This window comes from Acanthaster planci, unplaced genomic scaffold (genome assembly GCF_054643075.1).
Source record: "Acanthaster planci isolate LZ-2023a unplaced genomic scaffold, COTS_SCS Contig35, whole genome shotgun sequence".
NCBI classification, from domain to species: Eukaryota; Metazoa; Echinodermata; class Asteroidea; order Valvatida; family Acanthasteridae; genus Acanthaster; species Acanthaster planci.
The window spans coordinates 18,472-34,642 of record NW_028257659.1 but is presented as its reverse complement, the minus strand read 5'-3'; the positions used below and the strand labels follow the sequence as shown (position 1 = coordinate 34,642).

General features: G+C 42.4%; 1 long non-coding RNA gene across 4 annotated transcripts in view; it reads left to right on the top strand.

The window, feature by feature from the left end:
• The first annotated feature begins 375 nt into the window (after positions 1 to 375).
• The window catches only part of LOC147795409 (uncharacterized), a 32,746-nt gene continuing 16,950 nt past the window's right edge, over positions 376 to 16,171 (top strand). For 3 of the 4 annotated variants that reach the window (XR_015423915.1, XR_015423912.1, XR_015423913.1), the window contains exons 1-5: positions 376 to 491; positions 1,756 to 1,901; positions 2,557 to 2,710; positions 7,443 to 7,587; positions 8,759 to 8,909. This is a non-coding gene — a long non-coding RNA (uncharacterized LOC147795409). Of the gene's footprint in view, positions 492 to 1,755; positions 1,902 to 2,556; positions 2,711 to 7,442; positions 7,588 to 8,758; positions 8,910 to 13,683; positions 13,781 to 16,171 lie in introns of those variants that run through there. The other variant, XR_015423914.1, reaches the window with a different exon arrangement.

Below are 16,171 nucleotides of genomic sequence, written 5' to 3'. Positions count from 1 at the left end.
ATTACTGGAATGGGCCATGGGATTGGTTTTTACAGAGAATATAGTCCACAGCTCCCCCTAAACTTAAGTATCTTGGATGATGCACTCCCACTCAGGATACTGACCTTGTAAACTCACACAAGATCACATCCTGTCTGTGACCGGTCCTCTTGTGCCTAAGCTAGGATATAGCAGTTTGACACTAAGAGTGTTTTACCAGTTGTCATCTGGCATTTTGTCAATTGACTATACCAATGTGAAACCAACCCTACTCCAAGGTTGCAAATCTTATCTTGATCTTGAAAGTATCGGCAACCACCATCCTCTGTGGCATTGCCGATACCTCCCAGCAGTTCATCATCCCTTAACTCAGTTTTCTTATTGGATGCAGGCACTGACCACTCTGTCAGTTGGAATGTTGAGCCAAATGAACTCCACCACATCTTGGGCCAGAATTCTCAAGCCGTTTTTTTCCTGTTCTGATGACTTGTATGAGGAAGGAAAATCTACAGGTGCATCATTTGCTTTACTTAGTTACATATTTTATGATCACTGCCAACAGTGTGCCATTTGCTTTACTTAGTTACATATTTTATGATCATCGCCAACAGTGTGCCATTTACTTTACTTAGTTACATATTTTATGATCATCGCCAACAGTGCGCCATTTGCTTTACTTAGTTACATATTTTATGATCATCGCCAACAGTGTGCCATTTGCTTTACTTAGTTACATATTTTATGATCATTGCCAACAGTGTGCCATTTGCTTTACTTAGTTACATATTTTATGATCATTGCCAACAGTGTGCCATTTGCTTTACTTAGTTACATATTTTATGATCATTGCCAACAGTGTGCCATTTGCTTTACTTAGTTACATATTTTATGATCATTGCCAACAGTGTGCCATTTGCTTTACTTAGTTACATATTTTATGATCATTGCCAACAGTGTGCCATTTGCTTTACTTAGTTACATATTTTATGATCATTGCCAACAGTGTGCCATTTGCTTTACTTAGTTACATATTTTATGATCATTGCCAACAGTGTGCCATTTGCATGTAAACTCTACCACATCTTTCACATGGTTGACATTTTCCATCAACATATTCATCACTGTCCCTGTGGCTAAACAATCCTGCTGAACTTAAAATAGTGTGCCCCTCTCTGCCGCACTGTCAACCTCAAAGAAATGGTTCATAAAGAGAGGGTTCCCACCTGTGGACTTCACAAGGGCTCAGTATGGATCCCTTAAATCTATCTTAAAGATGCAGTGCACTAATTACAGAAACAGTTGCCTCACAGTTTCTTTTGAAAAATGAGATTGTTTGGCTGAAAAATGAAGGTATTTTGGAAATTTAAGCCAGGTTTGGGTGCTTCCATCCAGAGGAACAGTTGATAAGTTTACAGATGAAAAATGGTCCACAGTGAATGAGAAAGTATAGGGAAGCCATTTTAAAAATTGCTGTGAGTGGGCTGTTCTTTCTTGGGGTTGAATTTAAGCTAACCTACAAAAAGTTGAAAACAAATGAAAAAAGTAGGGACAAAACAAAAACTTGATTTTTGTTTCAAAAACTCCAGTAATGATGGCTTGCATGTAATTGAGCCCTGAACTTTACATTGATGGGCTTGGATTAGTTTATTTCACCCTTTGTTCATTTTTCCTGTTTCCAATGTGGCACAGAGATAGTTGTAGAGATTAGTGGTCTTGACCCTTGGGGCATTTCTCCACCAGCCCTTGACCGCTTAGTATCTGTCATTTGTTCAACAGAGAGACACCATCCCCAAAGCCAACTACAGGATGCCTGCCGTCACCATCCTTTGATTGAGACAAACCTGTACACGTAGAGCTGGAGATTCCTCCTTGATGTGTCTGGTACCTGCTGTCCTCGCTGGATCCTCTTCCACTACTCTAAGGTTGACTGTCTCATTTCTTGTTTCCTCTTTATTTTATTTTGTTCCAGAGTATGTGCTCTTGACCAACCAGCATTTAATGTTACATTCTTTAGAACAGGCAGACAGCACTTCAAAATATAATCTGCAATCCAACACAGTAACACCAACCCTTCAACTCAGAGTCAACGAGACAAGTTGAAATGGGATACAGTCAAACATTGATTTATGACTGTATCCTGCTTAAAGCAAGATCCATTTTAGGTTTTCCCTACATCTTTGCTTTCCTAGACTACAGTGTCCCTGTTACAACAAGGTAATCTGTGAAGTCCCAACATGCATATCGTCGTTTGGATAGTTGCTTCACCACCAACTGTCATAACAAGTGTACAAAATCTGGATGTTGCTGTACTGGTTCGTAGTGCAACTGATAGATTATGAAGACAAGTATCTTGAGCGATGATAATGTTAGGGTCATTAGGTTCATAATTGAAAGAATTCTGCTCTGTGCAGCAAAGCCTCGATAATGTTAGGGTCATCAGGTTCATCATTGAAAGAATTCCATTCTGTGCAGCAAAGCCTTGATAATGTTAAGGCCATCAGGTTCATAATTAAAAGAATTCCGTTCAGTGCAGCAAAGATTAGCACCCACATCTTGAATTTCTTATCGCATTGACAGCACTGATGCCTGACAGTGGTGTTGGTATCTGAGTGAGTATCCTGACTCATCTACTTCTCTGCCTGCAGTACCAGCCAATGTTCTGACATTGACACCATACAGCACCTGTTGGAATCACAAAGCATTGCACAGAAGCACACTGGAAATTGCAGGGGTGAGATTTGTTCAGATTTTTCATCAGGATTTTCCCGATTTCAGGGTTTTTCAAACAATCTCTTTCAAAATCTTGAGTTAACCATTAGGGTGGTTTTTAGGGATAAACGTTGATATAGAACACCAGAAATGGGTGTTTCAAGGAGTGCCTTTAGGCAAACACAAATGTATGCCGTGGACCCTAACACCTGTGGGCCACTTTAAGGCTCTGTGATTATTTTGAGGATGTTTCAATTTTCTCCAATCTCTCCTCTGAAGTTGAGAGCAGTGCATGAGGCTACATGTTGGGTGAGAACTTTCACTTTTATGAGACATGTACAAGTTAGTTGCTTCGTCACTTAGATGGGCAAAAGGAACTTTGAAATTTTGTGGAAGATGAGTAATCAATATTTCGGTTGAAATAATATGGCTGGGTCATTCCATGAAGTTGGGGCACAATTTGTGACGGTGTCCTTGTTACATGTACATGGGTAACTTTTACCACCTGTCATGACCTTTAAAACTAACACACACCTCGGTATTCAGCCTTGCAGGATGTATAACAATGTCAATTTGGAATCCACATGCAGGGAAATAACTGTTCATTCATGATGGAACCCATGTAACATTTGTCACGATCCCAAATTGTGCCCCACCCTCATGGAATGACCCGTCTACATGTTCAGCACGGTTTCCAGCATGGTCCATTTTTAGACCATGTTGACCCACGTTCACCGGCTCTCTCTGCACCCCTTCCCATCATAGTAGGCTGTCAAGTGTTCACTACTGCACTAATCCTTGCAGTACTGTCACGTTCTCCACTCCTAAGAAACGTCCGTGGTTAGACCATGTTGACCCATGTTCATTGGCTCTCTCTGCACCCCTTCCCATCATAGTAGGCTGTCAAGTGTTCAGTACTGCACTAATCCTTGCAGTACTGTCAAGTTCTCCACTCCTAAGAACTGTCCGTGGTTAGACCATATTGACCCATGTTCATTGGCTCTCTCTGCACCCCTTCCCATCATAGTAGGCTGTCAAGTGTTCACTACTGCACTAATCCTTGCAGTACTGTCACGTTCTCCACTCCTAAGAACCGTCCGTGGTTAGACCATGTTGACCCATGTTCATTGGCTCTCTCTGCACCCCTTCCCATCATAGTAGGCTGTCAAGTGTTCAATACTGCACTAATCCTTGCAGTACTGTCACGTTCTCCACTTTTAAGAACCGGGCACCAGTTTCATTGCAGCAGGTTCCGAGTTGTGCTTACTATAGCAGGAAATTGTGCTTACATGTACCTTGAGCCCTCTTTACTGGTGATTGTGTTATGAAGCAGTGTTTTCCATGGCTGAAAACTTTAGCATGGCGGTAGAAAAATTGCGAGCTCGAAGTCCTCACGGCGTGGGGTCTGGGGCCCTGGAAAATTTAGGATTCTAAATGCTCTGTGGTGCATTCTGGGGCAATTTCCAGCCCACTTTCGTCTGTAATTTGGCCCCAAATCTGATTGCATTTACAACGTGAAATATTGGCTAGGATATTCTTCAGGAGGAATTTCGTCATCAAAAGATTTGATGACAACATTAGTTTAATTTTCGGAGCATTTTTAGCAGAACCTCATGTTAGTGACTTGAGACATGCTTGAGATGAGCAGAGCATGCGGTTTTCTCAATGATCAGTTGACTGTGAAAAGGCAGAGTAAAAACAAGCCTCCAAATGCGCCCTTGAATAAAAAAGGAGAAAAGAAATATGTTCAGGCAAAGATAAGTTTACAACTTCCAGCTCACGTCATAAAAATGAAGCAACCCCTCCATTGGAGCAGAGCATTGGGGCTGCTCAGGCATGGCACTGTCCTTCCATTGGTGTCCGCGCACACACTGCAAAACAATGTTGCACCGCGGGTACCAGCCACATGCACTGCGTGTACACGTACACGCTTGCGCAATACAATGTACGTGTACATGTACAAAACACACGCAATGGTTTTTTGGGACACAAGGTTGACTATGCATAACGGTAGGCAGCCAACAATCACCATTGCCAGTACATCATAAGCATTGTCGGTAAACTCAAACTCGATCCACAAACTGCGGTAATTCTCTTTTTCATTAAAATCTTGAGAAAGGAGACATTCAGGGAAACATACACTACTCAAAAAATTAGCAGGGTGGCACAAATTTTAGCAGGGCGGCAAAATTTTAGCGGGGCGGCCCAAAATTTCGGCAGGGCAGTCCGCCCTGCTAAAACAGCCCGAGGAGAACACTGTGAAGGTTGCACATGCATGGAGATCTCCATTATTACTGGAAAGGACAAGGAAATTTGCCATCCAAGGAACAGTAAGCGTGCCTTTTTCTGTGCTCACTGTCTCCATGAACTACATATGCAGAACCTTTGTCAACGTAAAATCATGTGACTAGGAAGGTTGTAAACTTTAGCCATTATCAGGAAAAATGGGGATTTGGAAGAAGATCACCTGTACAGAGATGACATTTGTCAGGATTTTTCATGATTTAAGATTTTTATCTTTTTTCATGTGGATTTTAAATTTTGGAAAGTGCTGAGATAACCAATAAGGTGTTTGTCAATTAATTTTAATAACAAGAAATGGGTATTTGAAGAGGTACCTTAAACTCAAATGATACCTGTACGCTATAAACTCTTTGTTCCTGTGGAGCCTTCAAACTTTCTGGTGATCTTCTTCTAGCTATTGCATTTTCCTCTAATCTCACCCCTGCCTGAGACTGTCTTGAAGGTTTTTTTTGGGGGGGGATGGGTTTAATTTGTCAGATTTCCCTCTCCCTGTTGTTAGTATAAAGACATTGTGGGGGAGGGGTGATTGATTAATTGATTGATCTGTGTGATTGATTGATCAATTTGAACAGAATCTGTTGATCACATAACTATCGCTGATCAAAGTACACTGTACTCACAACAGGATCCTTTCTTTCCATTTGAAGGCTGTGGAAGACTTATCCAAGGACGGGAAGTTACATGTACGTCTGAGATTTTGTACAGAGGCCTCTACCAGCCATTATTTGGGGCGACATTTGTCTAACTACATTGTTATCACTGAAACTTGTCCTAGGTGCACCCACCTTAACTTTTAGCTTTTAGCCATACATTTACATCAAACACACGTGTATAGATTCTTGAACTCGTCCAAGTTTGTTTTGTAGTATAAGAAATACCTTCATACCGGTATCTCGGGGGAACAGCTCTTTGTTCATATTTCTATGATTTGAAATGTTAACAGTCTAATAGTGTGCTCTCCACTATATTTCTGATGGCTTAAACATATGTCATGAGGCCAAAGGCCAAGTGGTATACGGGACACAGTTGCACTACATTCCTTGTTCAGCGGGCACAAGCTTGATAACGAATTTATCTTTAAAGCAAACTTGACGTGCAGTAAAGAAAAGGGACCTATGTGTATGAGCGCTTTACATAAAGAAAGAAGACAAAAGATATCATATGGCACACAGGAAAAATAGGAACACTGATGTACCACAATTCTGTGATTTTATCTAGGGAGCATGGGATTTATTTCTGGTTTAACTTATTTCAATAATAAAAGAATAAGAACTGGGCTCTCACTAGGAAAGGAAATTGTTAGTATTGTACGTGCATTTACATGTAAACACCTGTGATGATCAGCATGAGGGAAACACGCCACTTCTGATGCAGATGGATTGAGTTAGAACAGTGCATTACGCTGGGTTTGATATGAACTGTGCAATACAGTTATACATGTATCACACTGTTTGTTGCCATGGAACGACCAATCAGAACTGAGAATTCAGGTTTGCCTGAGGATAAAATCATTTGTAAACGAGTGAAGTGTCATTACCACAAAAGGTGCCTGCACCATTGGGAATGTTTGGCCCTCTCTTGGCCCCTCTTAGGGTTTACTGAAGAGGGCAAACTCCACCAAAATGTTGATAAGAGAGCACCCAATCCGAGACTTTTACAGAGAATAGCCTCTGTTGGAAATGGGGCTGAAAATACATGTGTTATGGTATTACCCGAGTCACATAACATCTCTAGCGTCATCAATGTGGGTCGTTGGCACATAAGAAAAAAAAGGATTGGTCGAGCTGGCTTTTGTGGTGAAGGAGATGGATTAATATTGTGTATTTGTTTGAATTAAATTTCAATTTCTTTCCAGTGGGAAAAGATCTCATTTAAAAGGTCATTATAAAACACAAATTTGTATTATTGAAGTATAAATACATGTACATGTATTCTGTTTCAGGACAAAAGCTCACATCAACATTTCTTGGTCAGGTAACACCGTTATGTATTATGGACCCTGTTCTGAACAGAGGCTTTTGTCTGTAAAAGTCTCATTCATGACAGCAATGGGTAGTTGGATTGGTTCCTCGCTCCTGTTGAAGACTGTTGAAGACAGTCAGACATATACCTGTAGTTTTGTCATTACCTGTCATTGGAAATACAAAGCTGTATGCCTACTCAGTCTGGCCCTGTGCATTGAATACCCCAGTGTAAAATACATCAGTGCTGTGCAAGAATGGTTTGGTTTTTTCTAAAATTGGTTAAAAAGTGAGTGCAAAGTATAACTCTAAAAATTCCTATAGGCTCAGCCCTTGAATAAATGCACTGCGGCGACATCGGGAAGAAATGTCGATTTCTCTTTTAGGGTTAAATTTGCACTGTTTCCAATGAGGCTTGGATTAGTGCACTTCACCCTTGGGGTATTTCTCCACCTGCCCTTGACCGTTTATCTGTCATTTGTTCAACAGAGAGACACCATCCTCAAAGCCAACGACAGGATGCGTTCCGTCACCATCCTTTGATTGAGACAAACCTGTACACGTAGAGCGGAGATTCCTCCTTGATGTGTCTGGTACCTGCTGTCCTCGCTGGATCCTCTTCCACTACTCTAAGGTTGACAATTTCTCTTCCAGTTTGCTCTTGATATTTTTTCAGAGTACATGGCTCTTGGCCAGTCACCATTGAATGGTACACTCTTCGGAAAAGGCAAACAGTACTTCAAAATGTTTTCTACGGTGCAACACAGCAACATCAACCTTTCAATTCAGAGTCACTGAGTCAAATTGAACTCAGTTGGATGTACATGTTGTCAAACATTGATTTTTAAAATTCAACATATCTTGCTTTAAATTAATATAGCAAGAAAAGTGTTAGGTTTCCCTTCATCTTTGCTTTCTCTGTTTTCCGATAATACAAGGTCTCTGTTACAACGAGGTCATCTGTAAAGTCCCAACAACCTTGTTACATGCACGGTGTCCTTTGCATCAGGAACTGATGTATTGTGTGAACAAAGTTGAGATGGTACATTACTTTGTGGTGCACCAAAACTGTCATTTGTATGTTGCTTCATGGTGCCGATACGTACATTGTACCAGTAGGCATTCAAAACTGTCGTAAATATGTCACTTCATGGTGCAGCCGATACGTACATTGTACTAGTAGGCATTCAAAACTGTCGTATATATGTCACTTCACGGTGCAGCCGATACGTACATTGTACTAGTAGGCATTCAAAACTGTCGTATATATGTCACTTCATGGTGCAGCCAATGCGTACATTGTACTAGTAGGCATTCAAAACTGTCGTATATATGTCACTTCACGGTGCAGCCGATACGTACATTGTACTAGTAGGCATTCAAAACTGTCGTAAATATGTCACTTCACGGTGCAGCCGATACGTACATTGTACTAGTAGGCATTCAAAACTGTCGTAAATATGTCACTTCAAGGTGCAGCCGATACGTACATTGTACTAGTAGGCATTCAAAACTGTCGTAAATATGTCACTTCACGGTGCAGCCGATACGTACATTGTACTAGTAGACATTCAAAACTGTCGTAAATATGTCGCTTCACGGTGCAGCCGATACGTACATTGTACTAGTAGGCATTCAAAACTGTCGCATATATGTCACTTCACGGTGCAGCCGATACGTACATTGTACTAGTAGGCATTCAAAACTGTCGTATATATGTCGCTTCATGGTGCAGCCGATGCGTACATTGTACTAGTAGGCATTCAATTGTATCTTGAGCATTGAATTTCTTATTACATCCACAGCATTGATGCCTGACTGTAGTGTGACATGAATGAGTATCCTGACTCGTCTACCTCTCTGCCTGCAGTCCTAGTGAATGACCTGGTGCTGAAATCATATAGCACCTGTTGGAATCACATAGGATAGCACAGAAGCACACTGCGAAGCTCAGGGGTAAGATTTGACAGGATTTTTCCCTGATTTCAGGATTTTTCAAATGATCTCTTTCAAAATGTGAAGAAACCTGAGCTAATACCATTATTGTGTTTTTGTACCTATGAAAGTTGATGTAGAACACAAGAAATGGGTGTTTGAAAGGGATGCCTTAACCCCATTTCTGAAAGCCGCTACAAAATACTACTTAGCAAACAGCACTGTGGCTTGTACGAGAACATGACCTTGTTCTCTGAAGTCATAAATACAATTTCCATTACAGAAAACATCTCACCTCTGTTTACCTGCATTTGCATATCAGCGCGCATGCGCATCAAACCTCGCTGAAAAAAGTCGCCCAAGCCACACCCTCCGCGCCCACTGCATGTCCCCTCCATAAAAGGCTGCGTAGCACAAAGACTCGTCTTAGTTATTTTCAGTGACGCATGTAGTCGACATCGCGTAAATTTAGTATACAATAGAGTTTCACGTTTACATGCAACCTCGCTATTTTCTTTGTAAAAATGGTGGAGTCCACCAAAACCGAACACAGGACTGGAATTTCTATGTATAGTTCAAGCCACGCTCCTGGCAAATCCCACGGTTCCTCCAAGCCTTATCGGCCCTCCAAGCGTGTCATTTCCACCGTGTCGACTGAGTCTACTCTGCCGTGTTGTACGAGTGGAAATTCCCCGGGGTCTACTCCGCGACTGGCACCTAACAGGGCTTCTCCCCGTCAGGTTCCGCACACCTTCGGTAGCCTAAGTGAGCACTTGGCAGCGGAGTCCAACGTCCAAGTGTGTGCGGAACAGTGGGGCCCGGCACTCGATACAGCACATTCATCTGAGCGTCCGGCCACCCCCTCTTGGTCACAGAGGCCTAGGGCACCACCAACGCCTCAAGTCGGCAGCACATTTTTAGCCACGTGGACGACAACCTTTTTGTTGCAGATACAGGTTAGACGCAACAGCTTCAACCTCGTTCTCATCCAAGTGCTTGGTCTTACTCTTCAAACGACTCTAGCCCGCCGGTACTACGAGCATCCAGATCTTTCAGCAGTGTTTCCCGAGAACTATTCTCATTTTCTCTGGCAGATTCCTTCACCCCTTGCAATAGCCCACGATGTAACTGTCTCTCCCAATTGTGGAACTATTTTTCGGCGTCGTTCTGCCGACTGCTCCCAACAGTAGACCTACCTCTGCACCTGACTTCAGCGCTATGTTCGTGCCCGTTCTTTATCACAGCCTCGCTCCCACTCGTTGGATCATGGTGGAATCAAGGTCCGTTTCCCCGTTGACGCTTGGGGGTCGGAACACTTTCTCCTGTCATTTATCCTCTGATAAAGATGGCCTCTTTTTTCCTTAGCTGGCTAATCTATCACTTACAGTGATGACAGAAGTACATGTAGGTCAGCTTCAATCATGTCAGCTTCTTTTTTTTTTCCAATCGTGCCTTATTTACATGTCTTGCCTTATCGTCAGGTGATTGTAGCGATTTTGGCACTTGTGCATGTAGGTTTACCTCAAAATAGATTTTTGATTGTGTCATGGGGATTAGATCCCGTTTTCCTTCGTTGACCGATGTGCTCCTCAACCATTGTGGAGCAGTTCTATTCACAGTAATCAATGTGTCTTAATCTCTTTGTGTTTTTTTTGCCAATAGGCCTAGCCACCCTCTTTAACTGCACGGAATATTTTTGTATTCTGCTTGGTACCGGCACATTTATTTCCTGAACTCGCTCGTTTCCTAGTTCTTTGCATCAGAACTTGACGCAGTCATGTGGGTCCCGATACACTAACATTTATGTACAGTCTCAAGACTACTTCAGGCTTGGAAGATTATTAAATCTTCTGCAGCTGTAATAGTTCTAATTCCACTGAAGCTGTTGTCATTAGTCACCTTTGCCTTACATTTGCTTAGAGCTTCAGTCTATAGGGACTCCCGTACTCAAATTTAACTCGCAGCACTGCATTTTCCTACTCGGTGGTGTCACTTCAAGTTGAACCCTCCTGTTCAAGGTCTTCCGGCAGGGTTGCTGTGTTTATTCGGTGACTTGACATGGGCAGACCATTCTTGAATATATTTGGCTGCGCCTTTTTAGTGTGTTCCGTGCACAATCTCTAGGTGCCTTCCATACATGTATGCTCATTTCGGGTGCGTTGCGTCCTGGCGTGTTTGTGCATTTACCTTCTCAGAACTTGGCGCTCTTGCACTTTGCAGCCCCCTGTTAGAGCTGCTCCAGGAGCAGTGCGCCGCATAGGATGCAAGTTTTGTCACGCTCAGGTAGAGTGCCTTAGCTTGCACACCCTTGTTTTGAGTTATAATCACTTTCCTTGTTACAGCTCTAGCGCCGGCTCTGCCTCGCCTCCCCTACAAAGAATTCTATAGTCTTTGGGTAGGCCCCTCCTGCTCAGTGTGTTTCTTGAACAAGGTACAAGTACGCCATTCATGTTGCAGTGGTGCATAATGCTGGACCCGCAGCATCCCCCTTTGGTTACCATTTGCCTTCCACTTTATTTCTGTGTTATGAACTGGCTGCCTTTGTACTGTACTCTAGTTACGATAGCCTTTGGATGTCTAGGTGTTATGTTAGTCTTCCTGCACTTCCCCAACATGTCCAGGTTACAGTTGTACAGGTTCATTCACAGAATATGCCCCCTTTCTATGCATTCATATTTGTTCATCAAAGTTGTTTCCTTGGCGAGCATGTTCCCACAAATTTCATTAGCACAGCTCTAGGTTTCCGTCTACTTCTCGGCTTCCATGAGATTAGACACTACATGTTCATGTATGTGTGACCTGGGTTGACCTCTTTCTCCTTGGGTTCCCATAGTGGTTAACTTGACTGGCGCAAGTTGTACATTAGGACTTCATCTGCTTGTAATTCTTAGGCATGGTCAACTGTATAGTTAGGTTGCTTAAGGCAGGTTTTTTATTACCTTTGTGAGTCTTGGTTGTCATCGTCCCATTTCATGCCATGCATTCCATAAAACACCTGCATACAAGATGCATGTAGCACAGGTAGTTTAGGGTTCCTTGTGATCAGTGTTGGAATCAACAGTGCCCATACAACAGCACAGTCTATAATAGGTACTTCGTAAAGGCCCGAGCCTTCCTTACTGGTTTATTTTTGGACAGCCATTCAGTAAACTACTCAGCTTACTTTATACAATTTTAACCCTCCTTTGGTTTTACAGCACCAATATGAACGAGTGCCCACAGTCACTCTTGTGCATGTATTTTCTACAGGAAACACAAACATGCACAGGTTCAGTGTGTACACAGTTGGTTGCCAGCACAAAATGACCCAGGGTCTTTTGTGCAGTCCTCTTCACGGCATTTGGTTTACTGCACATCGATGCACATGAAACAGTGAAGCCAGTTGTTGGGCAGCACAAAAGTGCAATCTGATATTCTTGTGAGGGACCGTTGGTGCAGTGCACAACACAACACAGCTGCGCTTCTTTGAGGTGTTTACCAAATGACCCAAAGAGTGACTTCAGCTGGGGGGGGGGTTGGCAATATCAAAGTTACCCACCTTCTTGAGATGACGACCACACACATTTTCTTAACAGCCTGGGTGCCATCTCAGTTGGCCTCCTTGCCCTTCCAGTATTCTGTGAGGTTGTATTTGAGGTGCAGTGGTCTTTTCCCTTCTACATCTATGCCTCTAGCCTGTTGTTCCGTTTGATAACAAGTTCTGCCAGACCACATTACTTGAGGCCCTCCACCTCTAGACCGCAGACAGGATGGACCTTTGTCATTTTGGTTCAAGAGCTTCCACACATTTCTTCACTCGTTTGCCGACCCTACAAGGTGACATCAAGCAGTTGTTCATCACGACCATCCAACTACGTTGCCCGGCCTCTGTGACCACGATTGCTCAAATGAGATCGGAGGCAATAATACGTGTAAGCCCTGTCGATATTGAGGATCGAAATCAGGTGCCCAGGAGACAAGCAGCTTTAACATCCTCTGCCCACCAGCTTGGAGTTTCTGTTTCAGGCATAATGAAAACGACCTGCAGGGAGAATTTAATCACCTTCAATTCATGCTACCTGAAGGATGTGGTTCAAGCAGAGGGTGTCGTGAGCAGGAAAACCCTCAAGCAGGTCAGCTGATCATCAGCCTCTACACCCCAGAAAGCTACCATTTCTCACAACCAGATTAGCAGCTTCTGGGTGTGTCTAAACAACCTTTTTCATATTTGAATGGACTCAGTTTAGACCTTCGTTACCCTGCCTGTCCCTTCCCACCCAAATTGTTACTTAACGGTGCTACTCTTCAAATGTAGGTAATCATAGGTGAGATGTTTTCTGTAATGGAATTCCCAAAATCAAATGGGATTTTCCATCCCATAGTAAGAAAACACTCACTTCTGTTTACCGTCCGTCTCTATTCCAAATAAATAAAATCAAGAAACCTAAAAAAAAAACCTAAAAACAAAATAATAGAATGAGTCTTAGTGCTGTGCAGCCTTTTATGGAGGGGACATGCAGTGGGCGTGGAGGGTGTGACGTGGGCGACCTTTTCAGCGAGGTTTGATGCGCATGCGTGCTGATATGCAAATGTAGGTAAACAGCGGTGAGTGTTTTCTTACTAGAATGGAAAATCCTGTTGGATTTTGGGAATACTAAGATAATGCACCATTCAGTGCAGTGGCACTATGAATGCACAACTTTATTGTTCTCTGTACGAGTAACAATGGAAGTGCCCTACGCTGCAGTAGGGCACTTAAAACCTGCATTGATTATTCTGGGGATGTTTTCAGTTTTCTCCAATCTGTCCATTGAAGTTGCATGTAGATAGGGTGAGAATTGAAACTTTTACAAGACATGGAAGACGTTACAGGTGGGAACCTACATCAAGATGAGAAAAAGGAAATTGGCATTCCTTGGAAAATGAATACTCAATGTTTGTGGTGAAATGGTATGATTGTATGTTCAGTTTTCCAGCATGGTCCGTCGTCAGACCCTCATGTTGACCCACATTCACTGGCTCTCTGTGCACAAATTCCCCCAATCATGTTCAGCTTTCCAGCGTGGTCCGTGGTTAGACCCTCATGTTGACCGACGTTCACTGGCTCTCTGTGCACACCTTCCCCCTTAATCATGTTCAGCTTTCCAGCGTGGTCCGTGGTTAGACCCTCATGTTGACCCACATTCACTAGCGCTCTGCCATACCTGCCAACTAGTACGATTTTGGCGTATTTTGTACAAAAAATTAATAAAAATACTACTGTATGTTTTTATCACCACAAAATATGGATTTTGATAATTTTGACATGGACAGAAAACGAGGGCGCTGTGTGAAATCAAAGCTAAAATAGCTAAAGCGGTTGCGAGCAGGACTAAGTCACATGTCACGCAGTTTGATATTGCGAACTCGTAAAGTAGAGCGTTTGTGAGTGGTGTACGCGATGTACACATGTCCCTGGTAGCGCGCGTATCGACCAATCGGAACGTTGCATGCGAAACCGATCGGCATGCATTTTGGAGTGTACCTTCATGTGCATGCAAAAAAATTTCCCGACGTAATCATAAAAACTGCGTGAATGAAGATGGCTTCAACTTCTAAAAAGGACACCCCAAAACGGAAGCAATCTTTCAAAAGGGAATATACAGAGAAATTTGAATTCGTATTAACTTCCCAGAGAGGTAAACATTACGCTCACTGCACTTTGTGTAGTTCTGACTTCAGTATTGCGCATAGTAGGAGTTATGATGTATCTCGCCACATCGAAAGCAGTAAACACCATGACATGCTGAAACCATGCTGAAACAAAGAATGCAGCCCACAGCATTGGAAGGCTCATCTCTTCTGAAGATTTAAGCACCATCGGAGCCGAGACCCTTTGGACAGATTACATAGTTTTGCACAATCTGCCATTCGCATCGTCGGATGATTTCCAGACAGCAAAATTGCATCCCAGTTTGCTTGTCGTAGGACAAAAACTACTGCTATTGCATGACCCCAAGGTGAACAGACTAAAGGTGAGTAACTCACATAACTGTTATTTGTTTTAGAATTTGGAATTATGAGTCCGGGAAAATTAGGCCTAAAAAATTGTTGGGTTGGCATACATGTAGGCCTAATGGGTCACAGACAGATAGGGTGCGTCGGTTGCTAATTTTTTTTTTTAATTTTTTTATGTCCAATTTTTTATGCAATGCAGTCACTTTTAGTACACAATAAACACATAAAAACAAAAACAAAAGCCAAAAAATTCTAGGGTCGGCGATAATTTTTAGGGTCGGGCAGTTACAGAACGTTTTTTTAAAAAAACCCATAAAAACACTACGTTGGCGATATTTTTTAGGGTAGGTCGGGTTACGCCAACTCAATTTTTTTTGTAGGGTTTACTTGCCATGCATGCAAGTTGTTTGTGATTTTTTGTGTGAATTTTAATTCAGTGCCATGCAATGATGATGCATGATTGATGATGTAGCTGTAGCCTAGGCCTTTTGGGGGGGCCAACATTTCTATTTCAGTCAATCAATTAAAATTGATGCATAAATGCATAATGGATGTATGTTCAAAATGTTGATGGGTTTGTAAATCATGTAAAAGCATGAATCAATCTGAAGTGCCAATTGGAATCCAAGACATGTATGTGAAGATGGGATTGTGTCATTTCTGTGTCTAATTAAATGACCTCTTGCAGTTACGACATTCACCTGCTTAGGCATCATAATCTGTTTGCACTTTTTAACTTACTGTCTTGTGAGATTTTTCTTACATATCCCCATTTGAGGTGTAGCTGTGTTACTTTATTTGGTTTTAATTTTTGATCCTCAAACCTTGTGCTTTGTGTGTTGTCATTTCTGTGCTCAGTTAATCAAAATGAGTTTCAGTAATGACCACTGAGGTCACATTTTGCCAGTTGAACTCATTGAAAATATTGCTAAAAGCTTATTGCATTTTCCTGTATCTTTTATTTTTTCCCCAGATGATATCAAACAGAAACTGAGACAAATACCTTTCTCCTTGTCAACGGATGGTAGCTTTGATAGCCCTTACAAAAATCTCCCATGACGGTTTCCCATGGGAACACCATAGCATTTTCCCATGGGGTTCCCATGTCAAATCCCAATGATGTCACCATGGGATTTTCCCATGGGTTCCCAAGGAGGAATTGGACCCCATGTACCCCATGGTGCAAGTCCCCATAGATTTTCCCATGCAGAAATGTTGTTTACCCCATGCCAACCCATGGTGTTTCACCCCATGCCAACCCATGGTGTTTCACCCCAAGGCATTTCACCCCATGCCAACCCATGGTG